The sequence below is a fragment of the Rhipicephalus microplus genome, chromosome 10, assembly GCF_043290135.1.
Source record: "Rhipicephalus microplus isolate Deutch F79 chromosome 10, USDA_Rmic, whole genome shotgun sequence".
In the NCBI taxonomy this organism is placed as follows: Eukaryota; Metazoa; Arthropoda; class Arachnida; order Ixodida; family Ixodidae; genus Rhipicephalus; species Rhipicephalus microplus.
Window position 1 is genome coordinate 35,418,345 of NC_134709.1, and position 17,546 is coordinate 35,435,890.

At 44.9% G+C, this 17,546-nt stretch overlaps 1 protein-coding gene across 1 annotated transcript in view; it reads left to right on the forward strand.

Annotated features, from left to right (window-relative positions):
• Positions 1-6,838: 6,838 nt before the first annotated feature.
• LOC119180844 (QRFP-like peptide receptor) overlaps positions 6,839-17,546 on the forward strand; it is an 87,403-nt gene continuing 76,695 nt past the window's right edge. The window contains exon 1 of the mRNA XM_037431983.2: positions 6,839-6,977. The gene's annotated coding sequence lies outside the window, so the exon portion shown is untranslated. The remainder of the gene's footprint in view (positions 6,978-17,546) is intronic.

Sequence of the window (17,546 nt, forward strand, 5' to 3'; positions counted from 1 at the left end):
GTCGAAAAATGCCGTTTGCCAAACTTGAAAGCTTCGCGTCTTCATACAAGTAAACAAAAAACGAAGAAAAAGCAAATAAACAAGAAGTATATAAATAAGTAAATAAGTAAGGAAGTAAGCAAGCAAACAAACAAGGGCCGACGAAACATTCAGTGCGATAAAAGCCAAGGCAGGAACGAAGCCAAAAAAAAAAAGAAAAAGAAAGCAAGGAACGTAAGATGGTAAGCGATGTTGACGCTCTTCCCTTCAGTATGAAATATTTCGCGTGGAAACAGAACCCCAATGAAGACAGCTGCAGGGCGTAGCGTGGGGAAACGCTCCCGGATGCACTTCCGGAAAACAAACATGCAGTGCGGGAATGAACGGGAAGACCCACACATTCGTGTAAACAGGTAAACAAGTTCTGCCTCTGTTTCTTGCTTTGCGTGGCCCCAAAACGCATTAATGCACGAAACTTCGCGATAAAAAAAGAAAGCTAATAATAAGCGCTATCTTTTTCATTGAGAGCCACTTGGAAGTGCAGCCGCTGTACCGCGGGAAAAAAACGAAGATGCTTCAAGCACCGGCTGTCGAACATCTGCCACAATTTCAAAACGCCTTTTTTTTATGAACCGTGACTTTTGCGGAAGTGCGTAACTTATCAAAACAACTTCGCGGCACCGTATAATGGCGGTACGTAACCGCAATTGGACATTTATTGAATGCTACATAATTTTTTGGAACTTAAGTTTACGTTTTCGATGAACGACAAACTCGTTCGTAGGAAAGCCAGAAATGCGGTGGCGGTTGTTTACATCTGTCTCAGTTACCGCAATGTTTACCTATTTGTTTATCGAATCGTCAATCCGCTAAGTGGAAGCATTGTTGGGGGTGAGGGGGAAGCGTTTCGTTCTTGCATTTTTTATGCGAGCACTATTCGACAAAGCCAAACCAAGTTTGATGCCGTTTTTTTTTTCGAGAAAACGAGATGCTTGTAAATTGGCAGACAGAACGACTTTGTCGGCTTGAAATTGAATAAGGACGATGTTGAATTATTAGTATTTGTATTGTTGGACATGGACTGCCGCCTCTCATAAAGTTCCATTAGAAAAGGAACTAGAGAAAACTTTCCCGAAGGGAAAATTTCAAGTATGTTCTTATGGCGCTTTAACATACTTCAATATTTTCACAAGGAAAAATTTCATAGGTTTATATAATGCTATATGATACAGTGATTGATACGTGATACAGAACAAATAATAATAATAATAATAATAATAATAATAATAATAATAATAATAATAATAATAATAATAATAATAATAATAATAATAATAATAATAATAATTGGTGTTTTACTGCCAAGAACCACTATATGATTATGAGAGACGCCGCATAGTGGAGGACTTCTGAAATTACGAGCATCTGGTGCTCTTTAACGAGCACTGACATCATACAGTGCACGGGCCTTTACAACTTGTATGCATCAGTCAGCATGTATGCATCTGTAAAGGCAAGTTCTTCTCCCCCCCCCCCCCCCACACACACACACACCACACACTGTACTACGCTATGCTACACTAGACTAGTAAACTTAATACTATACAGAAAAAACGCGGCGTAATGCCTACTGATTGAAATAACCAAACCAAAGAAGCTTAATAGTGTTTCACTCGAAGCGGAAGAATACAAAAACAATGTCGAAACCCCATTGGAGTATACACGAGCCAGTTCGACTTCGCGCGCCGCTACGGGAAACCTCGGCTGGCTCTGAATTCAAGCGATTAACTGGGAGTCCGATCGGTACAACTTGCTCGCTTGTTTTTTGGGCATTCAGCTCATTCGCCGAATCTGGCACACTGTTGAGTAGCTAAAAAAAGGAGACTTCCACTTGAGTGGTAAGTCCGCGTAAAAAGACAGGATCAAGAAGAGAGCGAGAAAGCGAGAGAGAGAGGAATAAATGAAGAAGGCGTGACTCCGTGTTCGGGTAATGAAAAAAAAAAAAACACACCTCATCGATCGCAATGCTATGTTTCACCGTCAAAGCAGTTTGGACTTCTTTAGACGTGTTCCGAAAAGTGGATTTCTGCAACAAAATGTTTTTCTTTCTTTTTTTAGTGAATTTATTTCTACGATGCCTGCTCAGTGTGTTGTGCGCAGACGAAGCTCCTACTAGGAGCGAAAGTGTCGCAGCTAAAGAGAGAGATTTAAAGGAGCGGGGCGCCCCGCCGCGGTGGTCTAGTGACTAAGGTACTCGGCTGCTGACCCGCAGGTCGCGGGATCAAATCCCGGCGGTGGCGGATGCATTTCAGATGGAGGCGGAAGTGTTGTAGGCCCGTGTGCTCAGATTCGGGTGCACGTTAAAGAACCCCAGGCGGTCGCAATTTCCGGAGCCCTCAACTACGGCGTCTCTCATAATCATATGGTGGTTTTGGGACGTTAAACATCACAAATCAATCAATTAAAGGAGCGGGGCGACAGCGGGCTAACCACGCACGTAATCGCGGGGCGACACGAGCGAAAAACACGCTCTCTTCGCTGCACGTATCTTCGGAGCAGTTTTGGGGAGGAACGCGAGAAGCGCAGGGCAGACTGGGCGAGGTGTCTAATTTGGAATCATGCGGCGTTGACAAGGCCGCCTGCCTCGCGTCAGCTGATCAGCTGTGTTCGGTACTACGCTAACCGAATAATGGGGCTCAAAGAGATGCGCTAAAAAGAAAAGACGAAACAGCTTACTCTCACGAAATGTTCTTTTCAAACTTGCATTCCTTTATTTATTTGGTGGAGTGATTTATTTAAGCTGTCGGCCCGTTTCGTTCGGTGGATATGGTGAAAAGGGCGAATAAGTTAAGTCAATCAATCAATCAATCAATCAATCAATCAATCAATCAATCAATCAATCAATCAATCAATCAATCAATCAATCCCTCAAAAGTGTTTTTCACATATCACTGCCATTCCCCCTCCAAATAATACTTTTCACGTGATACTATCGACAGAGAAGGACAATATGGCCTTCGAATAATCTGAGACAAAATAAACAGAAGTGTTCAAATAGCGAAATTTCGAACTGTATCAAATACGAATCGAATAGTGATCGTACCGCATCGAATGCGAATACATATATAATACTATTCGAAAACCATTCGAACAGTAAAACGTCCAGTGGCTAAGTATACTCGGCTGCTAACCCGCAAGTCGCGGGATCGAATCCCGGCTGCGGCGGCTGCATTTCCGATGGAGGCGGAACTGTTGTAGGCCCGTGTGCTCAGATTTGGGGGCACGTTAAAGAACACTAGGTGGTCTAAATTTTTGGAGCCCTCCACTACGGCGTGTCTCATAATCATATCGTGGTTTTGGGCCGTTAAACCCCACAAATCAATCAATCAACCAACCAATCGATCAATCAATCAATCGATCGAATAGTAAAACGAATATTTTCAAGACAGTCCTGAAATTCTGCAACTATCTAGTTCCAACAAATATCGACAGTCTTAAAAAATTGACGTTAACCATCAAACTTGACCAACAAAAGACGCCACAGTTCTGCAAACGGGTTAAGCTGTTTTACAGCAGCGGCTAGAACCTTGGAGGTATTTTGAACAGTGACGCTGTTCTTGGTCGAAGCTTTTATGCCCGGGGGCCATCGTACATTGACCCTGCTAAAGAGAATGACTGATGGTATGCGTGCCAATTTGTGGTGGCGTAGACGAAAATGCTATGTAACTTTCTTTTAAGGCTTCTTCAATAGCTGTGCACAATGATCTCCGAACATCTTGGAGCCGCTTCATGTTCTCGTCGATTGTTGTGTCTGTTTCCGTGTTGCTCGTCAGTACGCCGGTCTTACGCGTCAGTGTCAACAATGTTGGCGTGACGCTATCTAACACAAGAGTAGGGCTTTCACAACTACTGTTACTAAAAGGCTCGAGCGTTTTTACTTCGGGATAATAATCGTCCCGCAAACAGGGCGGATTGAGTAGTGAATAGTCGGCTTCGAGGTCTAGGCCTGCAGGGCGGGCTTCATCACCGCGAAAGTTGATCGTCCTTTCCTCGTGAAATTCGTATACTTGTCGCCAAAGCGAAAATACAAGGTACGGGCGGGCATACCGTTAGCTGCTCCGAGGGCTGCTCTGGCATGGATGCGACTCTTCTCTCTCCACGGGCATCCTACTAGCCTTGCGAACTTCGGGCCGTCATCGCCTTGATGGGCAAGTGCAGACAATAACCAACGTAAACGTGATAGGCTCCGACCTCGCGAGCCTCCAGGCAACGAACGCATGCTTTCTCAATCCATGAATCACCATCTCGGTCTCTGTTCCAGCCGGGGTCGTGGTCCCGGGCTTGGCGGCACCAATTTGAAGGTCCCTGGTTCGTTTCCGGGTTTCGGCACCAAGTTTGAAGGACCGAAGGGCACGCCTGCCTTGTTCCTCCGCGTTTTTTACCACGCTCATCCGAACGATGATTGCGGTCCGAGACCACCTCCATCTTGCATTTTCAAGACACCCATTTTGGGTACTTCCTTCAAACGAGTTCATTTAAACCACTTCATTCAACGCCGCGCCACGTAAGCAGCATCGCTTTTTTTGTCAGTCGCCGCATAGCGGAGCCAGCTCATTTGTTTTTTTTTAAGTGTAGAGTGAATTACAGCAGTTACTTCAGTTATAGTGTACTCTATTTCAGAGCTCGCGATGTCGCACTTGGTCACAAGCTTTTAAACAACACAAAGGTCTAAAACTTAAATATTATTTCACGAATGAACATCATGAATTTCATGATAAGGATAGTGTATAAAGAACGTAATCCTTTCGGCGACACAGGTGTTTAAAGGGACACTAAAGGCAATTATTAGGTCGACGTTAATTGCTGAAATAGTTGCTCAGAAACCTCGCAGTGCCACTTTTGTGCCAAGGAAGTGCTTATTTTGAAATAAAATCACGTTTTAGTGGTCCGCATCATGTTAGCGCGCTTCAAATTACCCGCCTCAGCGGAGCGTGTCACGTCACTGTTGCCGTGAACAACGTTGCCTGGCTTTATTGCGTGGCCACCGACACTAGTAGCAGCAGAATGATGGTAGCGCGAGCCACAGCAGCAACAACGGTCATTGAACAATTTCTTACCATGGCCTGCGAGATGGCAGACGTGCTTGGTTCAACGGGGCACCGCTAGATGGCACGACCTGTTCAGTTTAACCAGGCGAAAATTGATCTTTTGAACCACTCGCGTCCTCCCCCGTAGTAACCTCTGACGGTTTTTCCCCATTAATCAAACACAAATGAACAAGCAGCATTTTATTATGTATCTTGATGCATGAAAGGTCATTTATTTATTAGAGCTAGTTCAATTGCTGGTGAATAATTCTAGGCGGTACCTCTGACGTAATCGGGATAATTTTGCCAATGTCCTATTGTAGTGCATGTGTTCTCGTGCATTTTGTTTACCTTAATTTCTCGGTAAGTAGGACACTGCTGTTTTCATATTCTTGTTTTAGACGTCGTAATACATTGAACTTTGAAAGTGTTTATTGTTTCACTTTAGTGTTCCTCTAAAGAAAAAAAATCCTTCATACGGTGACGATGATAGAGGTTAGATAACCTCTCAGAGCTTGACCTGTCTGCATGACGGTAATTCTCTAATTGGAGCCACAAAAATGGTCCTTCACTTTTCCAACGGGTAGTTCCTGCACGGTGTTTTCCCGTCAGTGGTAATTATTCGAAAAAAAAAATATTCGAAAAATATTCGGTGCATCAAAAGTGCGCAATTCGATTCGAGTAGCGAATCGTATATAGGTATAACACTACACGATTCGTTATTCGAAATTTTTGAATATTAGCACACCCCTAAGAACGAGTGAGGGACAAGTGCGACTTTTAAAACTGCGTTGCACTTTAGGGACCCAGCGTGACGCCCATTCAGTGTCTCGAGTTGCAAGAAAATGCAGCGGCCAGTACAGGCCTAAAACAAGGTTGCAATGCCCAAAAATAGTTCGAAATAAACTAACAAGGTCGAAAATAATATGAACTACGATATTGAAAAAGAATTACTCGCAATAATTCACACAAAACCGCGAAAAACGCTTCTGGATCACCCGTCGGCTACCCGCGCTACACAGTAGGGTGCGCCACCAGTGCCACCACAGCAGCAAGAGCGCGATTACCGAGGGAATCACTTGGGTCTCCCGTGCTACGCACGTCCTGAAGTTTCACGGTAGTGAAGCTTCATTAAGCGCATTATTCAGAGCTGCATCAAGGTCTACGCAAGAACGACAACAAGACCTAAGGGACAAACAACTACACATTAGCGATACATTAACTGCAGAATCGCTTTCGGAAAATCACCATTGCGAGTGATTCTTAAGAAAGAGAAAGGAATAGAAAAGTGAGCCCCGTTATTGTCTGCTTCGATGAGCGACACCGCCACAGTAGGTCACAAGGGATGAGGGGTGAGGAGGGATAAAAAGGGTAGGAGTAAAGGTGTAGAAAAGAGGAAGAAGAAGCGACAACAAACTGAGGGGATAGGAGAGACAGGAAAGATGATGGAAGCACGGTCACTGGAGTCCGAGGACGGGGTACACTTGCGAGAGATGTTGTCGGCGTCTGTAGATGGCCTAGAGCCGGTCCAGTAAGTCAGAGCTACACTGTCGTCGAAGGTCGTTGGCGGCAGGAGGTGACGTAGGGCGAGCCCAGTCGGCCAGAGCTACGATGCAACGAAAGTACGAGTTCCAAACGAGCGCTCTCTCGTAGCGCGGGGACGCGCGCGCCCGAACGCAATCCACGACGCGGCGCTCGCGTCGCCCCGGCTGACGCGATTCGGAGACTCTCCGCGCGAATCGTCTTCGCGCGACGCCGACGCACTCGGACTCTGTCGGTGTTTCGAAGCGCTCGCCCGGATTCCTGGGAAGCGCGCGGCTCCCCGCGCAATCTTGAACTTCTTCTCCTGCTTCTCTACATCTGAGTCAGAGGAGGAGCAGCCTCAAGTAGTGCGCCACACTGTCAGCTCAGGTGAGTGAAAAACCAGCGAGTACTTATAACTAGACTGTAAGTAAAAAAAACAAAAAAAAAACACGGATGATTTCAAAGACCATCCTGGAAGACGTTTTCCAAATGGACGCTTCATCTTGCCCCCCCCCCCCCCCCTTACCACTCTCTTTTGTTTTCTTTTGAAGTTTGTATGCTGCCCAGCAGGTATCAAACTTCCCTCAATCGAAGCTTTTTAAAACTTGTAGAAGAGTGCGGTGGCGCAGCACGCGAAGGACTTGAGATTATAGGTATTGCAGCTGATTTATTATTAGGTAGCTATTTATCTAGAAGATACTGGTCAGTTTGTACTGACCGAGAACGGTCAATGGCTCGTGAAAATGAATGTGGCGTCCCCAAAGGCAGTATCCCAGAGCTGGTGTTCTTCGTTATTCACACAAATGTACTTGTAAACATTGAAACATAAGCTAATTACATCTCGTTTGCAGACGACAATAGTATCTTTCCAGCCGCAACGAATGCTAATGCAACAGCAGAGCGTGGAAATCATATACTGCAAAAAATTACATGAGGTCTGTCAAGAACTCGCTAATAATCAAATCTTCGAAAACAAACAGCTGTTTTATTTGGTCCCCCGTACCACGTAACCTCGGAGATGTACTACGCTTGAAGCACTCTATCATTGAAATATCTCCGGTAGCCAAATCACAGGCAGTACTATTTAACAAATTTACGCTTCGGGACCACCACAGCTGATGCCGGCGCCCTAAACTTTCAAAAGCTTTAGGCATGCTAAGGCAGTGTATGCATTTTCTCTCTGCCCATCACAGCCCTTTCTTGTACGCTACTTTGCTCGAATCGCACTTCCCAAAGTATAATTTCGTGTGCGAGAATTCTTCTCAAAAAGCTATGTAAAAGCTTATTATAATGCAGAATAATGCTCTACGAACGATTGCCAAGCAGCCATGTGATGCGCACACATCTCCACCTTTTACAAAAGTGGGAATTTTGAAGTTATTGGCAAGTTGTATGAACTTAAGCTACTATATGTTCCTTTATATCTGAAATACGTAAAAAAAATACCCTGAAACCACCTTCAAACTTGCCTCCTAACACGTCTTCACGCTCCCTGAGGCACGCAGAATTTTCGGCATGTACCACGATCGCGAACAAACTATGGTTTGCAGCTGCAATTTAGCGTCTCTCAGGTTCCGCCACGGTGGTCTAGTGGCTAAGGTACTCGGTTGCTGACCCACAGGTCGCAGCATCGAATCCCGGCTGCGGCGGCTGCATTTCCGATGGAGGCGGAAATGTTGTAGACCCATGTGCTCAGATTTGTGTGCACGTTAAAGAATCCCAGGTGGTCGAAATTTCCGGAGCCCTCCACTACGGCGTCTCTCATAATGACATGGTGGTTTCGAAACGTTAAACCCCATAAATCAATCAGGTTTCAAATAAATGTGACGCAACGATTGAAAAATCGCGTGCTCTTGAATGATATCCGGTTATCATCTGGCGTCTAACTTCATTCACTTACAAAATTGCAGGTGGTCGGCATCTTACGTCTAATCTTCAACAAATATTACTGCCGTTACCTTTTTTTATACATGTTTTATTCAATTTTTTTCTAACGTGTCCGCCATTTTTTACCAACTTTCTCTCGCAACTCAAAGAGCCTTTGTGTACAAGTTTTATTTGCTCCTAACCACTGCTGGGTATTCGGAGACGAATCACTCAAACTACGTCTACGTAACTTTTTTCCCACTTAGCAATCACATCTCAAGTGCAATTGTTTTTGTACTTCGTGTGGAAAAAGAAATAAACCAATTTCGATTTCAATCCGGCGATGGCCAGCGTAAGAAGATGTGATACCCGGAGGTGCGCCAGTTTTATACACATTTGTATGTGCCGTTATATTAGAATTGATGCTAACGGAATCAGACCCGTAGCCAGAAACTTTTTTTAGGGGCTCGGGGGGTGGGGGGTGGGGGGTGGCTTACTTGTTGAAGGCCCTGAAAAACTCCCATTTTCTTCCTTTATTCTCGGTGGTCCCTCCTCCCCCCTCCGAGTTTCAGAGGTAAAAAGACCTATTCCCCCCCCCCCCCCCCATTTCCCTGGTAAGGACCTGATCGGGATCGTGGTATCGTCGTTGGTCAGCTGTTTCTGATGCGGCGATCTGTTTTTTATATATATATATATTAGTCACTAGTAATTTCACGTTAACACAATTCAATGTCACCTTAATATGCACGGATTACCATCGACGTTGTCTGTAGCAACTGAAGTGATGCGCTGCTAAATAATACGTGGATAAACTCACAATTTCCAGCATGGGGGGGGGGGGGGTTGGGAGGAAATAATTAAGGGGGAGCTTTGCACAATTCTATCGAAAGAAAGGCAAGTATAGTGCATTCGGTCGTCAGAGAGCTTAACACTAACGCTCCAACGCGTGACCTGGACTACTTTGACTGATGCCAGCCGCGAAGCGCTGGGTGCTTTTGTCTGGATAATAGATCGGCATGCTTGCATAGTATACGGGCATGCATGGGTAAACGCCCCGGCAACAGAACCCGAAGCTCCGCGGCGCTGGCGTCAACCAAATCGCTTCGGGATGCGTCGTGGTGCGTTCCTGTTAAGCTTGCTGACGACTGTATGTCAGCCACGCGTGAGCCATGCTTCGCTCGCCTGCCCTTTTCCGATAGAGCAGACGCTCTTGCTTCTTTCGTAGCGTAAGCCGGGGTTTGAGCAGTTTGGGCAGAGAATCGTGCTGCGCATGCCCGAGGAGCAGTGACGTCACACGTCGCACAGGTGGCGGCGCGCCGTGGAGAACGTCTGGAAGCTCCTGGTGTGACGTGTCACGAGTAGGCTGGAACTTCACTCGCCGGAGCTCTTTCGCTAGTCCGTCCCTCCGTCCGTCCGTCCATTTATCCGTCCACCCGCCCGTTTGTCCATCCGCAGCTCACGCTACGTATAAACGGCCACAGTCGAGCTAGGTCACTGGCAAGTTTTTTTATATATATTTGTTTGGTCAGATATTTTGCGACTGATGACGCGGCCGACCCGTGAGTTCTTCCAAGTTTAGCAAACACGGGTGCGTTGTCGACAATAACGGAGTTTACTCGTCGCGGAAGAAAACGAAACGAGACAGAACAAAAATAAACGCGCGGAGATTCATCGGGTGAGTTTATCAGTATTTACGTGCGTTTAAACGTCTCGTCTCGATTCGCCACACTTACGCGAAATCGCAAAACCAATATAAACCAAAAAAATCGTTGAGCTATACAGATCTTTGCAGATCTTTACATAGCATAATTTGCATAAACAAAGATAAATAAGCTGCAACGATCGCAGTTTTATCATTACTGGCGTAAATTCTCATTTAGAAAACGTAAGCAGAAATATAAATTTTTTTATAAAGCACGATTCATGTGGAAATGGATTGCATTCAAAATGACCGAAAGTGGGAGAAGACCACACACACATATTTTATATCAAGTGCAAAAATTAAATCGAGGCGTCATATTCCAGGAAGAATGCCTAGAGAATGCTTCGAGCTCTGGGTGTTAGGAAGGGAAACTGTGTCGCTCTAAATAATTTGTACAAAATTACTGGCTTGAGCAACAACAACAAATAAATGTTTTGATGCTTAATGTCTAGGCTTTGATTTTTCATTTGTACGATAGTTCATTCAGCTGTTCATACTTTCATACTTGTTTTCGCCGCGGCAAAAAACTGCGGAATGCCGAACTCTACAGCATATTTAAGAAAACGCATAGATTGTTCCGGGAGTAATTTATTCGCATTGTGGGCTTTACATATTCTTACAATAAATGGTGAAAACACTGCGGGTCGAATAAAGCGGTAACATGGTCACGATATTGTGGAAAGTTAGGAGAATACAGCATTTTGACTCTTATCGCGGCTTTGTTTTCGCAATTTGGAGGGACAGCAGCAAGGTTGCTGGTTTCAAACCGGTAGGAAGTCTTGAACTTTCTATTTGCATATAGACAGGCGCACATACAAACGCACCCCAGAAAATAAAGAACGGGATGTTTACCAACGTTCTCTCGAAAACATTTTACCTCCTTACTCCTGATGAGTAAATAAATAAATAAATAAATAAATAAATAAATAAATAAATAAATAAATAAATAAATAAATAAATAAATAAATAAATCAGACACAAAATATGCCATACAGTAGGACACAAGATGTGCACACTATAACAGCCGAACAGCACGTGAGTCGCAGATATGGCCTATATACTTTGAGTAAGCGTGTTGGGGTGAGTAAAAGGGTTCGCATGTTACACGTACGAAGTCTCGTGTTCTGTACGGCATAGGATACAAAGTAGCACACACAAAATACATATGATTGCTCATAACACGAAACGCGCGGTCGCGACATTGTGCACTTCGGGACAACATACAAATATTCACGTGACGCATTTCCCCCTCGTCCTTGCCCAGCGTAGGCTATAGCCCAGCGGGCTTAGCCGTTGTTATCATTATCTTTCTGTGCGAGCATACTAGTTTGTGTTATGTGCGTTCTCACTCATTGCTCATTTCGTTTTCTTTTATCCTCTAGTTCTATCTTCTATTATTCCCCCTTTTCCCCACACCACGTATAGGGTAGCCAACCGAGCCTAGCTTGGTTAAAGTCCCTGCCTTTCTCCTTCGTCTCCCCCCCCCCTCTCTCTCTTCCTATCTGTGTGGGTTCACGGAAGTGGATTTTTTTTTGAGAAAGGTCTTAATATCGAATTTTCCCACAAGTGGGACGCAAAACAGCACCGCCGTCGACGTCAACTCGCCGCGATTGATTATGATTGTCCTGCGTTCCGGAGGAATACGTATAACAAGCCGAAGGCTCGCTCCCGCTTGGAGGAACTTAGACATCGCCCCCATATCACTGAGCGAAGCAAATAAGCATGACAGAAAAAAAGCTACGCAACAAAAAAAATTTCTCCTTCCATGGATTCTGTGAAATATCGTTATTGCGTTTTTAAAAAACCGCGCTGAACCCGTTATATACATTTTTACATTTAGTGAACATGCGTTTCGAACAACGCTGGTACCACAGCAGATCAGGCCACACGGTGGCACGCTTCCGAAGCCCCAAAAGCCCCGCTTGCTACACGAAAGCGGGGAGATTAATGCTCGAAGTAACGGTGTTCTAAAACCCTGGTCGGATGACGGACGGTATAGATTTTAACGGCCGTAAGGTAGACGCCGCACACCCCAGGGTGCGGGATTGGAACATTTTCCCATGACGGCATTGTGCGGTTTCAAGCCGAGTGGTTTCCGGAATATAAGAAAATGCGAAGCTAGTGGCGCTAAGTGGAGGACGTTGTGTCAGGAATATGTAACATTCTTCAAATAAAAAAACAAACAAAAGAACATATTGAGCACAAAAACATACACGTTGAACAAAACCGTATGTTAGACGAGGTCGTTCCATTTTTATTGGCATCGCGAGTGAAAACACGAAGTGATAAATGGTTTCACAGGATATGGAAGTGAATCGGGTGGTTGGATTATTTATTATGAATGAACTTTAAAGGGTCATTATGAAAGCAAATCCAAAAAGAAAAAGTTATAGTAACAACGCTAAAAAATGCGCGGATATTTTCCAAGGGGAAACGGCCTCAGTCGGCGAAAAATTTGTCTGAAATGACACGCAAGACTATAGTATAAGAAAGGTGTATTATAATATGAGGTGTTTTTTTTCTCTAAATGAGCCAAATGCACAAACCGAAACTAGGCTAAATTTCACTGGAACGTAAAGCATGTCTAAGTATCTTCAATTTCCACAACAGGTATAATCAAAATGGGGCATTACTTTATTTTAATATGAGCTCGAAAAGACAGTTTCTAATAAAAAATGAGCCAAGTACTCAGACTGATTTAATCAAAGTTAGCCACATTCATTAAAACAGCACTGCGCTAACAAAAACACTCAAAACAACCAACGTGGTCCGACCCAAAATGTTTCATTTGTGTCTTAGTGGCTTTGTTATCGTGCTTACGTTTTAGAATTAGGTTTTCTCGCCCGAGTTGGCACTTACTGAAGGACGTGATGTTTAATGACAAAACTCGATTGCAGAGAGTAAGAGGCCAACTTTTCTACTTCTTTTTGCTACCTTAGAAATTCATTTCGACTTTAACGCAACAGTATCGTGTCCTCCGTTAAGTCAAACACGATATATTAGAAATAATATAGGCATGAAATAAAGATGTTGGGCGTCTATCTATTCCCTTAAGAAGAAGAAGTGGTCAGAAATGGCATGGCATAAAACTTACTGGAACACTTTTCAAAGCCTTCAATAGATGCCACGAATAAGAAAACACTGATGGTGGTCCAGAATGGTGCGCCCTTTGCTAGGAAAGACCACTCGCTCTTAGAGTCTAGTAATCGCCATTAGGCCCATGCGTCTACGCACGGCACCGACGGAAGCACAAGTATGATGTCAATTCTATCGCAAAATACTGCTATACTATACATTCGAACCATTTTACATTTATTCTACAAGCTAATTCATGTCCAAATTAAATGATTCGATCTATATGAGCCCAATAAAAACATTACTCCACAATACTGACGATACTTGGCTATGTAGATTTTAGCCACAATAGATTTGTGGTATTTAAGGAAGAGGAGCATACTGGCGAAAAGTTGTTTGAGCAGGCCCAGCTATATTGTCTGTATAAAAAAGTGCGTTTTTCTCAGTTTCATTTTAAGTGCATTTGGCTATTTTAGAAAAAAAAAAAACATCCCATATTGTGTTGTTGTAAGAGGTGATAGCCAATGCTAGCCAAATTGAGAGGGTACTGCATGTATTGTGCAATAAAATACAGTCGCTTTCGCACAAGCTATAAACTCACTTTAAAATGCCGCGATGAATATACACTCTGACGTTTACCGACCTTCTGCGTCATAGCAGGGTTTCTGGGCTATATACTCAACATCGCTAAAGGATTCCTCGTGTTTTTACGAGGGTTCAAGAGTTCTCTCTCCCCCCTCTCATTCGAATATTGATGCAGATAACTTCTAAAAGAACGTTTTGAGAGGAAGCGTGGATGGTTAGGCAAAATAAAAACGTACGCGCGTCAAAACACACACACGCACACACACACACACACACACACACACACAAACACACACACACACGCGCGCGCGCGCACGCACACACACGCGCGCGCGCGCACGCACGCACACGCGCGCGCACACACACACACACACATACACACACACATACAAACACACACACATACAAACACACACACACAACATCTATATAGTGAAGAATTTCATGGCTTACTGTGGGTACTCTGACTACCTACCTGCCTACAAATTCGTCCGTCCATCCATCCATCCATCCACCCACCCACCCACCCGTCCGTCCATCCATCCATCCATCCATCCATCCATCCATCCATCCATCCATCCATCCATCCATCCATCCATCCATCCATCCATCCATCCATTCCATCCATCCATCCATCCATCCATCCATCCATCCATCCATCCATCCATCCATCCATCCATCCGTCCGTCCGTCCGTCCGTCCGTCCGTCCGTCCGTCCGTCCACCCGTCCGTCCGTCCATCCGTCCGTCCGTCCGTCCGTCCGTCCGTCCGTCCGTCCGTCCATCCATCCATCCATCCATCCATCCATCCATCCATCCATCCATCCATCTATCTATCTATCTATCTATCTATCTATCTATCTATCTATCTATCTATCTATCTATCTATCTATCTATCTATCTATCTATCTATCTATCTATCTATCTATCTATCTATCTATCTATCTATCTATCTATCTATCTATCTATCTATCTATCTATCTATCTATCTATCTATCTATCTATCTATCTATCTATCTATCTATCTATCTATCTATCTATCTATCTATCTATCTATCTATCTATACGCCTACGTCTGGCGGCTCTGGTAATAGTCCCGTCCATTTGAGGTAAACAAAAATTAGCATGGGAGGTTAGGGTGGTTTGACGAAGAATACGACTCGCTGGTTACTATATGAATAATAATACATTCTCGTCGCCGCGGTACGTCGCCAAACCCTTTCCGCCAGACACGTATACCACGGGCGGGTGTGTGTCACAGGTACGCGGGTGTGTGCGACAAAAGAAAACCGGTAACAATATCACACGGGCATTAAGAAAAATCTGAGCGTTGACCAAATGAACGCAAGGAATAAACGCCAGGATTACAGCGCGTATCGGACCCCTGCATTATGCGGGGAAATTAGGTATTCTGCCACACGGTCACGCCAGGTCTCGGAACTGCTTTTCAATTAGACCGTAACATTCTCGAACCGTCAATTGTGGTTGCAGTGTTGGGTATCTGACTTTATAAACATTACTATGGTACAGCCGTCACGTCGGGTAAGCCTCAATTGTAGTTAAGCGCCAACCCCTAAGTTGACCTATGTAAAATTGTACAGGGCTGCCATCCTCGCTAGCACAAGCACTGCGTGTCAGCTTACCGCGTCTGTTGTCGCTAATACAAACACATGCTGCTGTTAGCAACGTTACACAACTCTAATCACCCGGTTATATAAAACATATGCGACTGTTCAACGCGTTTTCGTGCGTACAACACTTGTACATATCTTTGGCATCACTTCGTAACGTTCCACTCAATAAATTACACCACACTCGCCTTCCACCTGCACGCTTCGCATAACATCGATTCGCTAGGTACATTGTATCTGCCGAATTTTCGGAAAACCGGAAATCAGTGTTCAACCGGAAGTGCTTTGATGAGTAACACGAGTGTGACACGGTGCCAAAAAAGCAAAGTCAGAGCTTTGCCGCAGAGGCGAAGCAATGAACGCGATAGCAACTAATTGGAAGGTCACGCGCAAAATGGCAAGCAGATCGAAACGTGCCCTGCGTTTCTCATGCACAAAGTATGCACGAAACGTACTCGCAGTTACAGATTAACGCGAATAAGCATCTCAATTGTTACTTCGCTGTGTCTGAAAAGCGTGCCCTTTTCGCAAACGGAGGCTTTGCAACGACTGCAGTGACCTTTGTGCGCCCGGTAACTACGACAAAATCGTTCCGGCGAAACTCAAAGGCTAGCCAAGACGTACGATTCTCCCCACCGCAAGATAAGGGCGCGTGATCGAGCGCACACCCCCTTATATTCTACGCGGGCCAAAGGACGCGTGAGAGATGAGTGCCGCCGCACGCTCACGGCGCCATCTTGCTGATCATACTGAAAACGCGATAGTCCCCCCCTTCCCCCCGAGATGCCCGCCAACAGCGGTAAGTGTTATATATGAATAGCTTGCCGTTTGAACATTGAAGGGGGTACCTCTCGGTGGCTCAGTGGTTGCCTCGCATTCAAGACGTGGAGGTCCCACGTTTGATTTTGCGCACCGGAGTCTTTTTCTGGAAATTTGTTTTCTTTCTTGCGTTTTCATACATATAGATACGTATACATATACGGTGCATGAAATCGACGCCGACGTCGACGCCGACGGCGAAGTCCAACCGAGAGTGTCCATATGATTGCTTTCGTAATAAAAAAAAACAGAAACTGGCGAGATTTTCTCGTTCTTCTTGACAGCGTCATATGAAAACACTTTCCACTTTCTTGCCTTTTCAGTAGAACTCTTACGCGAAGCTTCTGTTTTTTCTTATTTTTTTTTCTGCTGGAATGATTTTACTGATACTTCTCGTTTAGTTTTGAGACCAATTGGCAAAGTGCTTTGTAAAAGAAAATATTTTCTTTTATTTTTAATGTTAAAGTTCGACCTCGTCGGTCTGCGCAATTTACCGAAAAGCGCGGTAGCTGCGTAACTCGGTCTCCGTGGCACCGTTTTCAACACGGAAAGCGAAGCCAGCACATTTGTTTTCGCGTCATTCCTTTGCTCTTCTCTGCTTCCTTTCATGCGACAATTTTTCGTCACCTCTCTGCAAGAGAACCTGCTTACGTTCGGATAATTATTTTGTCGTGGCAAATTTTGCCATCGCATTTCTCAAGAGGTCCCATCGCTTGTTTATTTAGCAACGGACCTGGCCTACCAGTCACGCGTGAAGACAGGCGTGCCACACTTTCTAGAATCTTAAGCCCTGCTGAATATAGAGAGCCCAGTGTACCACGTTTCTCGGCTTGTAAGCACTCACGTGGAGCAAGGGCGGAGTAAATAATAAAAAAAACACCGTCTATTTACGCCGTTAAGGTTGTAAACAATAACTTTTCAAGTGGAAAGTAAAGGAGAATGCGGTGCAAAAGGGGAGGAAGTTGAGTTCATTTATTAACCTGAATGAATATAAGCAAAATATCCGCCTCGGTGGATCAGTGGCTAGGGTGCTTGGCTGCTGAACTGAAGGTCGCGGCTTCGATACCGGCTGCGGCGGCCGCATTTCGATGGAGGCGCAATAGTAGAGGCCCGTCTACTGAGATTTCTGCCCCCAACGTGATTTTGCAGGGCCTCCGGGATCAGAAACATTGGAAGCTTACTGCATGCCTCGCGGTTTTGCACGTCCTACGTGATCCGGTCACCTTTGACCGAGCGACACTGTCGTGAGATGGCGTCATTACGTAACGGCACCCAAAAT